The following is a 12,039-nucleotide window of genomic DNA, read 5'->3' as shown; positions in this document are numbered from 1 at the left end:
TGCGGGGAGACGGGGGAGGGGGAGAGAAAGAGAGAAAGAGAGGGAGGGGAAAAGAGACGGGGGCGGGGAGGGAGACAGGGACAGGGAGGAGGGGAGGAGGGAGGGGAGGGGAAAGGGGGGAGGGGGCGAGAACGCGGGGAGACCGCTCTCTTCCCCCACTCCTCGAGGGCAGCCCGGGGGTCTCGGCATCCCTGGGGAGGTCCCAGCCCCTCGAGGTGTCTCTCCTAGGAAGTGGGTCACAAAGCAGGAGTGCCAGCGCCCCGGGAGCGACCCCGGGGTGGGGAGGGCAGGCCGGGGCTGCGGGGTCCGGCCGGCTGAGCCGGGAGTCCCCCGGTGCTCCGATGGGTGGAGGGGTCTGCAGTGCCCGCGGGGGTGATGCAGCCCCGAGGGGCCCCACTCCCGGGAGTCCAGCCTCGGAACTCGGAACTGCAGGCCCCTCAGTGATTGTTACTGAGCTCTTTTTTCTTTTTTTGTTTTCGGGCCACACCCGGTGGTGCCTGGGGTTCCTCCTGGCTCTGCGCTCAGGGCTCAGTCCCGGTGGTGCTGGGGGTGCCACAGGGGGTGCCGGGGATGGAGCCGGGTCAGCCACCTGCAGGGCCAGCAGGAGCCTTGCCGACTGTCCTCTCGCTGCAGCCCCAATTCTCACACTGTGAGGCTGCTCCAGAAGGGGGAGAGAAACCCTGTTTGCCGCCTCCCATATCCTGCCCACGGAAAGATGGAGGAGAAAATCTGTGGGGTGGAGCGCTGAGGATGGAGCACTGGGGAGTGGAGCATCGAGGGTGGAGCACTGGGGAAGGAGCACTTCTTAGCGAGAGTCCAGGCAGGGTGATGAACCTTGACACGAAGCTCTCCAGTCCCGTAGCCTGAAGATTTGAGCGCTTCCCCGTGCCCCTCTGTGGCCCCCTGCTCAGGGCTCGACCCCTCCCCTCCGGGAACTCAGCCCTTCCTAGGGCCAGGGAAGCCAGCAGTGTCCTCTGGTGGGGGGCCGCCCCGAGGGGGGGGGGCGCCAGGCCGCCTCCCCTCAGGCAGCACAGCGGGCAGGGAGCTGGTGCAGAGGCGAAAGCAGCGGCCGCTCGAGCCCTGGCACTGCATCGGGCCCGAGGCCCCGGGTGTGGCCCCACCGCGGAGGGCAGGCAAGCAGGGAAGAGGGTTCTGCGGTTCCGACAGGCCGGAGGGGCCGGGGCCCAGCTGCGGGGAAAGGGGGTGGGTGGGAATTCCTGGTCGAGGGTGCCCTGGGGTGGGAGGGGGGGGGGCAGACGGAAAGGGCGGTGGGCGGGATGGATGAGCCTGGCCCCGGAAGCTGGCCGTGGGGGTTGCCCCCCCCCCTAGAGTGGCCCTCGGATGCCGGCCCTGCTGGCCCTGGGGAAGGGGGACAGGATGAACGGGGGGCAGGGGCAGGGGGCACCTCTTTGGGGACAGACCCAGGACAGGAAGGACACTTCGGACCAGCCAGGGTGACAGCACAGCAGTGGGGCGTCTGCCTTGCTGGGTTCAACTCCAGCTGCCCATAGGGTCCCCCGAGCCCCTCGGAGTCACGCCCCCACCCCCTAAAATAAAAGAAAACTAAGTGCTAAATAAATAAAAAAACACCTAAAACTCACGGGAGCCAGCCCCGCAGTCAGCACTGGGAATGGGTGTTTCGCAGGGCCTGAATGGGCAGATTACTGCACTCGGACAATAGAGTCGCCTCTCCCCTTCCCCCTCCTCTTTCCTCATCCCATTTTTTTAATTTGGCAGCTTAGATACAAACAAACAAAAAAAAAATACGCTGGAAGCAGAGCGTTGGAAGTGGGACAGCGAGAGCATACGAATGAGCTTTCAGGCGGCGACTTTCCCGGAATGGGAGTCCGGTGGGAACGGGTCATGTGGGGCCCGTGTGCAGGGGGAGCGGCAGCCAGCCCGGCCGCGAGGCGTGGGGGTGGGGGGTGCCGGGGGTCTCCGGGTGCACGCAGCCCCCTCCCCGGAAACCCTGGTATCCTGCTGGGAGGGGGGCAGGGAGGGGGGCCCAGCACCCCAGGGCTTGCTGAGAGGGGCCCTTCACGGCCACTCCCCTTTCATCCCGGGGGCGCCCTGGGGACGGGACTCGAAACCAGAGCTCCTCTGGCAGGGAGTCGGGTGGGAATCTCTCCGGCTGAGGCGCCAGGAATGTGTCTGGGGGGAGCAGGGGTTGCCGGGAGGTGCTGTCGCCAGCCCGGCCCCAGCTGACCGGGGCCCGGATGTTAACCCCCTTTCTTACCTACGCGGGAAGTCTCAGAGGGGGCCCGCTCCGGGCTCTGGAGGCAGGGGTCGCGCCTGGCGGTGCTCTGGGGGCTGCTTGCTCTGTCTTCCGATTCCTCTGTCTGGGCCAGTTGCATGTGTATCATCGGCTGTTTCAGGGTTAGTCGGTTTGGATTTGGGGCCACACCCCCTACAGTGCTCAGGGATTACTCCCGACTCTGTGCTCAGGGCCCACTCCTGGCAGGGCTCCGGGATCAAACCTGGGTAGGAGGCGTGCCAGGCAAACCCCTCCGCCCCTGGGCGCTCTGGCCCCAGTGGTTTCTGGTTTTAGCTACTACAAATACGCTTCAATATGGGCCCATATTGCCGTCAGACCTCCTGGGAGGGGTTCAGATAGGTTTCGGAGCCAGATGCACATTGAACGTGTTTGTGCCTGGACGGCTTCCAGGGGAGGCTGCTGTGGCCAGAGAGAGGGGGCTGGGAAGGGCAGGAGCTCCCGTCACTGCCCCCGCACCACCAACATCCCCTGAGCACTGGGGCAGGAGGAAGCACTCGAGCACCGAAGGGTGTGGCCCAGCACAACAAAGGAATTTCCATACTGGGTTTTATAAAAATGACGGGGGTCCCACCCCGCTCGGCCGCACAGCGCCCCCCCCCCCCCCCAGTCCCTTCCTCGTTGCCTCCGAGTTCTGTTTATGTTGCCGTGAGGGTTGAAATCTAATTCATCGGCCTAAGCTAGGATTTGGGGTTGGGTTAAAGGCGAGGGCGAGTCTAGGTCGGCCTGGCACGTTTGACGCCCTGGGCTGGCCCTCTGTGCCGCACGGGTGCCCGCCCCGTACGCAGCAAAGTGAGGCAGCACAGAAGAATGAAAGTCTCTTGTGTTTTTTTTCTTTAAACGCAGCACTGTAGCACTGCCCTCCCGTTGTTCATCGATTTGCTCGAGCAGGCACCAGTAACGACTCCGTTAAAAACTGTAATTGAGGATGGGGCTGGAGCGATAGCACAGCGGGTAGGACGTTTGCCTTGCACCCAGCCGACCCGGGTTCTAATCCCAGCATCCCCTATGGTCCCCTGAGCACCGCCAGGGGTAATTCCTGAGTGCAGAGCCAGGAGTAACCCCTGTGCATCGCCGGGTGTGACCCAAAAAGCAAAAAAAAAAAAACTATAATTGAGGATGGGGCTGGAGCGATAGCACAGTGGGGAGGGCATTTGCCTTGCACCCAGCCGACCCGGGTTCGATTCCCAGCATCCCATAGGGTCCCCCGGGCACCACCAGGAGTAATTTTTTTTTCTGCTTTTTGGGTCACACCTGGCGATGCACAGGGGTTACTCCTGGTTCTGCACTCAGGAATTACCCCCGGGTAGTGCTCAGGGGACCATATGGATGCTGGGAATCGAACCCGGGTTGGCTGCGTGCAAGGCAAACGCTCTCCCTGCTGTGCTATTGCTCCAGCCCCTCCCCTGCCTTTTACAGACTGTCCTCCAATACATTGTCTCAATTTCGTCTCTTGCTACGGGTTTCCTGCCGCGCCCCCCCCCCCACCTTGCGGCTGAAACTCGGCGGGGGTGGGGGGGGTGGGGGGGGGCGGGTGGTCACTCCCAAGGCCCAGCCATTTTTTGAACTTTTTATTTTTTCCCCAGTGCCACCCTCTTTCTCGGAAGGGAGGACGCGCAGAGGGCGGGCCTGGGCCCCGGGCAGTGCAGCCCTCACGGAATCTGGCCTGCCCGGCAGCTGAGCCCGAGCCTTAACGAGAAAGGGTGTCTGCCAGGCCACCGCCCCGGGCACTGTCCCTGCCACCCGAGCCAGCACCCTCTGGTCGCCCTCCCCCACCCGCTAATCTCCTTCCTCGTGAGAATGTGATTGATTGATTGGTTTGTGGACTCACCGGGCAGTGCTCAGGGATCACACCTGGTGGGGCTCTGGGGACCACACACGGGGTGCTGGGGATCGAGCCAGGTTCAGCCACGTGCAAGGCAAGCATCCTTCTCACTGGACTGTCTCTCCAGCCTCCTAGAGAGGATTTTGTATGCCCCCCCCCCGACCCCAGTGAAGGGGCCGGGGTCCAGGGAAGGAAGAGGGGTCAGGCGGACAACTCTGATCTGTATGTGGCTTTCTCGCTTCCGCCACAGACGTCATGGGAGACGGGACCCACCGCCCTTGGCCCATCATCACACGGGCCTTCCCCCAGCAGCTGGGCGCCGTGGAAACGGTCTGGGACTGGGGGCTGGAGCGATAGCACAGCAGGTAGGGCGTTTGCCTTGCACGCGGCCGACCTGGGTTCTAATCCCAGCATCCCACATGGTCCCCTGAGCACTGCCAGGAGTAATTCCTGAGTGAAGAGCCAGGAGTAACCCCTGTGTATCGCCGGGTGTGACCCAAAAACAAACAAACAAAAAAGAAATGGTCTTGGGTTTTGCTCACGCTTCTCCTACCCCAGCAAGTAGCAGAGGGATGGAGGGGGCACAAGATGGACCCTGGCCCGGGTGCCCCCTGAGGGGCAGTGGTCAGGAGCGAGGGGACAGCCCTGCTCCCCGGTCAGGGTCAGGCCAGGAGGACCCAGGGGAGGTCCCGGAGCCGCTGGCCAGGACTGTGTGTGACCACAGAGTCACTCCTTCTGGGGCGCCCGCGGGGCCTGCCCCTCCACTTCTCAGTGTGGGTGACACGGGTTCCCATCTGGCCTGAAACCGGGGGTGAGGATGGACCCCAGCCCGGGAGCGAGCCCGCCGCCTGGCCCGTCTCTGCCGCGTTTCCGCCTGCGTGTTTATGGCCCCCGGCAGGGCGCGCGGGGTCCCGGCACATCACAGAGGCCGTGTTCTGTGTTTACCCTGGAGCCAGCAGATGCCTCTAACGGGGTGGGAAAACGTCAGCGGCGGAAGGAGGCGTGCGGGTGCGTCCCGGGGCCGTGGGACCTGGAGGTTCCAGCCGGGCCAGGCCCTCGGCGGGGTCAGCACTGACCAGGGAGGCAGGAGCTGGGGCTGGCTCTGCTCCGAGGCTGCGTCTGTGTCGGTTCCGGCTGCGGCTTTACAGGAGGGAACGCAGGGGTGCCAGCAGGAGGGAGCCCCGACCTCTGACCCCAGGCTCTCCTCCTTCTGGGCTCTCGAACCCCAAGCCAGGTGCCCGGGCCGCACACCTGATCTGGCGCCAACGCTCACCCCTGCGTGCGAGTCCGACACTCGGGGAGAATAGAGCTGTCCAGGGCACCCCGGGGCCCCACTTTCCTGGGGGGCCCCGGAGTTCCACTCCCAAAGGGTCCGTAGTCAGGCCCTTCCCAGGCGCGGGCGGAGGGTTAGGCGTTTGCAAGGGGCCCTGGTCTACGGAGCGGGCGTTTGCCTGGTTCGCAGCCGACCCGGTCACGGTCCCCCGAACAGGGCCAGGAGTGATTCCTGAGTGCAGAGCCAGGAGTGACCCCTGCGCACCGTGGGGAGTGGCCCCAAGGCCCCTCGAAAGGAGTTTGCCCCGGGCGTCCTGGAGGACCGACCTGTCTTTCTCCCCTTGCGCCCTGCTGGGGGAGGGTCGTGGTTGGACCACAGGCTGCGGTGCCCAGGCCTTCCTCGGACCCCGGGCTGGGCTATCCCCCCGCCCAGCGAGCACCCTAACCTCTCTCTGGCCACGCCCCTCATCTTGGCCTTGACGCCTGCCCGCCCAGCCTTGGGCCATCTCTTTTTTTTTTCCCCAAAAACTATAGTGATACTTTATTTATTTATTTTGCTTTTTGGGTCACACCTGGCGATGCACAGGGGCTCACTCCTGCTCTGCACTCAGGAATCACCCCTGGCGGTGCTCAGGGGACCATATGGGATGCTGGGAATCGAACCCGGGTCCGCCGCCTGCAAGGCAAACGCCCTACCTGCTGTGCTGTCGCTCCAGCCCACCCACCTTGTGCCGTCTTGACCTTTCCACGCCCCCGGAGAGCGTATCTTCACTGGCACCCCTCAACAACCCCCTTCCTTCCTTTCTGAGCACCCCAGCGAGCCTGCCACCCCGTCCCGCCTTCTCCGTGCTCCCGCAGCCCCCGACCCCGGCGCCATCTCCCTGTTTGTTCTGGTGCCAGGGAGGGAAGGTGGGACGTCACACACGCCGAGCTGCGCCCCCTGCACGCCTGCCCCTCGCTACAGGGGTGACCGCACTCCAGGCTCCTGCCTGCCGTCCACTCTTGTTCTCCTGCGCTTGGAAGCCAGCCTAGCCCTGGGACCCCCACCCCCACCCCCTTCCCGCCAAGGTCTCCCTCCTTCTCAGAGCAATTGGGGACTTGGCTGAGCTGCGGTCTACACCTTCGTTTTTTAAAAATGTATTTTTTTCTTTTTTTTGGGTCACACCCGGCGATGCACAGGGGTTACTCCTGGCTCTGCACTCAGGAATTACCCCTGGCCGTGCTCAGGGGACCATATGGGATGCTGGGAATCGAACCCGGATCGGCCGCGTACAAGGCAAACGCCTTACCTGCTGTGCTGTCCCTCCAGCCCCTGATCTTTATTCTTAAATGAACAAAAATCGTGTTTCGCTCATTCATATGGGAAACAGATGGCATGAAGTGGTTCTGAGGGGGCCTCCGAGTACTTCCGAGTCAGACCCGAGGGGCGAGGCATCGCGCCTGTGACTCCCAGAGCTGGAAGTGTCCTCTGGAAAATGCTGGTCATCGCATGGTTTTGCCTTGGAAAGTCGCAGTGCTTTATTGCCATTTGGTCGAGCGTGTGTCTGTGTCGAGGGTGTGTGTGTGTGTGTAGGGGGTGGGGTTCTGGGCCACGCCGGCTCTGCGCTTACCCCTAGGGGGGGATGGGGGGGGGGGCCGTCACTGGCCGGGCCAGCGCCTCCCGCTGTGTCGCTCCCTGCGTTGGTGTCTGTAGTCCCGGCCTTCGGGCAGAGTCCGTGGGGACACTGGTGACCCTTCCCGTCCTGCCACCTCCCCGTGCTTAGCCGGTGGGTTGGCCTTGTTGGGATTCGAAGGCCCCCAGCGCGCCCCTGATGAGGAAAAAGAGGCGGGCGCGGGACTCAGTTCAGCGGAAGGGCCCGTGCCCGGCCGTTGCACAACTTGGGCGTCCAACGCGATAGTAAACAAACACAGCACCAGGCTGGGAAGGAGCCGGGAAGCAGGAGGGGAGGGGAGGGAGGGCAGGGAGGACGCGGTGCCCTCCTGCCCCCACCCCGGGCGCCTCTGAGCTCGAGGTCGCGCTGGCCAGCGAGGGTGGCCCCGCAGCCTGGCAGATGACTCGGGGATGTCATATTCCTACTACTTTTTTCCCCCCATTTAGTTTTTTTTTTTTTTTTTTTTTGCTTTTTGGGTCACACCCATTGATGCACAGGGGTTACTCCTGGCTCATGCACTCAGGAATCACCCCTGGCGGTGCTCAGGGGACCATATGGGATGCTGGGATTTGAACCCGGGTCAGCCGCGTGCAAGGGAAACGCCCTACCCACTGTGCTATCTCTCCTGCCCCTCCCCCATTTCGTTTTGTTTGGGGCCACACCCAGTGGTGCTGGGTGTGGGGGCGGGAGGAGGGTTCTTCCAGCACAAAGCTGAGGCCACTCCCCCCGGGGTGCTCTGGGGAGCACGTGCACGTACTCCAGAGCCTCAGCCTACTGAGCGTCCCCGGGGCCCAGTACCACCGTGTTAAGTAGCCTGCCACTGTGCACCAGGTGCTGTATCCGCGCCGTCACTATCCATGAGCTCTCCCCGCGTCGGCCTCGCTCCGGGCCCCGCCGCCTCCTCGGCTCTGTCTCTCAGAGTGACGTGCTCATCGGGAACGTCTCGGGGGCGGGAGGAAGGCTTGGGAGCCCCCCCCCATCCTCCCAGGGCCGCCCCGGCTATCCCCCTCGGCAGAGCAGGCCGGGAAGGGGGGATGACGTCTCGCTGGAAGATTGCTGCCCTTTGTCCAAATGTGCTGGCCGCGGGCCAGGCTGGAAAGTCTCTGCTCATGGAAAGAGAGAACAGAAGCCAGAGCTGGGGGGGGGGGACGGGGTCTGCGGGGGAGGAGAGGAAGAGGAGGGCGGAAGGGGGGCAGGGGAGCAGGGAGGGCAGGGGGAGGGCGGTGCAGCCCAGTGCCCCCTCCTCCGCCCCCGCAGCTGGATGAAAGAAATGCAGCCTCAGGTGTGTCCAGGCCTGGGGTGGGCAGGGGTGGGGTGGGGAGATGGGGGAGCCAGGCCGGGAGGCTGGGGGGCCTGGGGGGTGTCCTCTGCCCGCCTGGGAGTGACAGACAGCGGGGTCGGGTTAGAGTCAGGAAAGTCGGGGGTGGGGGAGAAGCAGGTCCCAGAGGGGGCCGAGCTGGTGGCCATGGGGCAGCAGGAGGTCAGAGAGGGGGTGAGGGAGGGGCAGGGGCCTCGCCCCTGATCTCAGCAGGGGACCCACCCCCACCAACCTCTGACCTCTGGCCTCTGACCTGCACGCTCCCGAGCCCTGCAGCTGTGGGCCAGGGCCTCGGGCAGGGCCGGCACGGGGGTCTCGCCGGGAGAGCACTCGGGAGCGGTTCCGCCCGTCCTGGCCCTGCACCCGGGGTGCCCCAGATCCGGGACAGAGGCCAGCCTGTGCCGCGGCTCTAGGATGGCTCCAGGAACAGCTCCAGAGGGGACGGAGCGGACCTGCCCATCTCAGGAGAGGGTGGTCTGGCCCCTCCTCGCTGCGGAGGGAGCCGGTGCCTGGGCGGGGATCAGTGGCCACTGCCGCTCGCCTGCCCCGGAGGGCCTGGACGAGGGGCTGGCCTCAGTGGAGGGCCCCGGCCGCGCTCTGCCGGGTGGCCTGCGGGGAGGGGTCCCCGCTCGGACCCCGGAGGGCGTCGGCTCCCGTCTCTGCCTCCCCCACGGGCCCCTTTCATTTCCTTTCACCTGCCGAGACTGATCTCACCCCCACCCCCCCACCCCCCCACCGCCCCTCGTGCAGGGCAGGGCCTCGGACCCGGCTGCCCTCTTTCAAACAGCAGAAAGCACGCCGGAGCAGCACTCCGTGTAGACGGCCTGTGGCTGTGAAGCAAACATAGTTTGGCTTGGGTTGTTTTTGTTTTTGTTTTTGTTTTCTTTTTTTTGCTTTTTGGGTCATACCCGGTGATGCTCTGGGGTTACTCCTGACTCTTCACTACTCAGGAATCACTCCTGGTGGTGCCCCGGGGGGACCAGATGAGATGCCGGGGATCCAACCCAGGTCAGCCACATGCAAGGCAAACGCCCCTATATTTTGGCTTTTGTTGCTTTTAAAAACGAATCAGCATCCTAGGGGCAGCGGGTTCGATTCCCCAGCATCCCATATGGTCTCGAGGCACCAGCAGGAGTGATTCCTGAGTGCAGACCAGGTGTGGCCCCCAAACAAACACACAGAATACACTCCCTAATAACAAATAACAGTAACACCAACTACTTTAAAAAGAATTCAAATTCACCCTGCCTTGGGTGCTGTGAACCTAGTTTTCACCCCTGCACCTCCCCCGTCCCCTCCCCCGGTGCCTAGCACCCCATAAGGTCTCTGAGCCCTTCCTGAACAGAGTGAGGCGTGAGCCCTGAGCACCGCCACGTGGTGTCCCTGACCCCCCGCCAGAGAAACACTAGCCCCTTCCCCACGGCCCTTGGCTTCCTGAAGTGGCGCCCCTGGGCGGAGCAAAAGGAAAACCAGCCTGGCTGGGTCAGGATCCCCTCCCCCGCTTGGCACCTGCCTCAGGCTCAGGGCCTCGAGTGTGGCCCCTGACACCACCCCGTGTGTCAAGAGCGATCACAGTGTCAACTAAAGTGTCCCCTCCGCAGAAGCGGTACTGCGCGTGAGCATGGACCCTCCGCGCAGCCCAGGGGAGTGGGAAGGAAGGGAAGGGGGGTTAGCTAGAGGGGGTGGCAGGGATCTTGGTTCTCTCCCCCTCTCCTCCGCCACCACCCCGGCTGGGGACAGACGCCTGAGTTTGTCACCTCCTTTCCGCCCCCAGCCTGTCGCTGCTCCCCTGGTGCATGTTTGGGGGTCTCCGTGCCCCTCATTGTGTTTCCCTTTTCTCCTTGTGAATTTCCGCACAAAACCCAGCCGGGGGCGGGGGTGGGGTGGGGGCGGAGGGGGGGCCCTAAGACACCCCATCACTCACAGGCTGGACTCCCAGTGACCGACGGGGTCAGGAGGAGGATGCGGAAGGCTAGGTCAGCCCCGCAGGCGTCATTCCCACCGGGGTCCTGGGAGAAGGGGCACGGCGCTTCCCGACGGGAAGTGATTCCCAGAAATAGATGAAGGGTGGGAAAGGGGCTCGTCTGTTCCTCTGGCCACAGCCTCGGCAGCCGCTGGCCCCTGGTCTCCCTCCGCCGTGTCACTGCCGGCGGGGGAGAGAGGCGAGGGCTGTTTCCTGCTCCCTTTGGCGTGGGTCCAAAGGACACGACGTGTCTTGCATTTGCTCCCCCTCCCGGCCCCCCCTCCACGACACCCCAGAGAGGGGATCCACGGCCGAGTGTGTTTGGTGAGGTCTCGTGCGGGAGGAAGGAAGCCGTACAACTGCTGGCACCACGGTCTTAGCTCCTCCAGCAGGATCCTGGCAACAGGCCCAGAGGGTCTGTTGGAAGGTGACGCCTTGTGAAGTTGGCCTTTTTTTTTTTTTTCTTTGGCGTAGCAGAAGCGTGCTGGGCCCATAACCCAGAGGTCGATGGGTCAAAACCACCCTCTGCTAGCTTTATTGGACTGGAGCGCTAGCACAGCGGGTAGGGCGTCTGCCTTGCACGCAGCCAACCCAAGTTTCATTCCTCTGTCCCTCTCGGAGAGCCCGGCAAGCTACTGAGAGTATCCCGCCCGCATGGCAGAGCCTGGCAAGCAGCCCATGGCGTATTCCATATGCCAAAAACAGTAACAACAAGTCTCACAATGGAGATGTTACCGGTGCCCGCTCCAGCAAATCGATGAGCAACGGGACGACAGTGCTACAGTGCTAATTTTTAAAAATATTTTATTGAATAACTGTGAGATAGAGTTATAAAGCTCTCATGTTTGAAATTCAGCCCTGTAATGATCGAACACCCATCCCTCCAACAGTGCACACTTTCCATCACCAGTTTCCCTAGTATGCGCCCCCCCTCCCCCCCGCCAGTTCTCATCCTGTCTCTGTGGTAGGCAATTTCACCAATACTCTCTCTCTACTTTTGGGCATTATGTTTTGCTTGAGTTTTCCCACCACCATTCAAGCCTGCCTGCCAGGGGCAGACGCTAGGTCTCATTTTGAATATCATGAGAGCTTGTGCGGCTGCTTTTGCGGCCGCATGCTTCCGGAATTTTAAATTGTAAATGGTTGGGTTCCAGAGACATCTCTGTAGGGCACTGAGCCATTTTGGGATTCAGTTGGGAATATCAGGACCAGGGTTGTTGGTGCACTGAGATGGCGCCCCAAGGCACATCGTGGGGGTGACAGCCAGGCCTAGGAGTGGGTGGAGAGTCAGGGACGTCAGCCTGGTACCTCTGCCACCATGTGGCCCGGAGATTCAGTCCTGAACCCACATACACGGGCCTTGCTTGTGGAAGCCCTTGGTCCTGAGATCCATCCGGAGCAGGCGGGGAGACAGCACCTGCTCCACCTGGGGTGCCCTGGTGATATTGGCTCGGTGTGGGGCCCGGAGGGTGTCTGCCAGGACTCGCTGCTGTGTCTCTGGGCCAGGCTGGAGGTCGGCCTTCTTCAGGCAGAAGCTCCCAGCACCTCATGCCCTGAACCATCTCGACAGAGGACGGGGGCCTCAGAGCAGCTCTGTAGACCGTCCCTCGGCTCGCACCTGACCGAGCGTCAGGCCCGGGCTTCCCCTGGAGCTTTCCTGTCGGACCCTGCAAGTGCAGAGGTCGAACCCGCACCCCGCGGCCCCTGAGCGTCTGTTCCGGGCTGCTGGGGCGTCAT

General features: G+C 63.2%; 1 protein-coding gene across 2 annotated transcripts in view; it reads left to right on the top strand.

Annotated features, from left to right (window-relative positions):
* DENND2A (DENN domain containing 2A) overlaps window positions 1–12,039 on the top strand; it is an 82,985-nt gene that overhangs the window by 346 nt on the left and 70,600 nt on the right. The window lies entirely within an intron of this gene.

This window comes from Sorex araneus, chromosome 1 (assembly GCF_027595985.1).
Source record: "Sorex araneus isolate mSorAra2 chromosome 1, mSorAra2.pri, whole genome shotgun sequence".
Taxonomy (NCBI): domain Eukaryota; kingdom Metazoa; phylum Chordata; class Mammalia; order Eulipotyphla; family Soricidae; genus Sorex; species Sorex araneus.
Note: the sequence above shows the minus strand (reverse complement) of the source record. Positions and strands in the feature narration are given on the sequence as shown.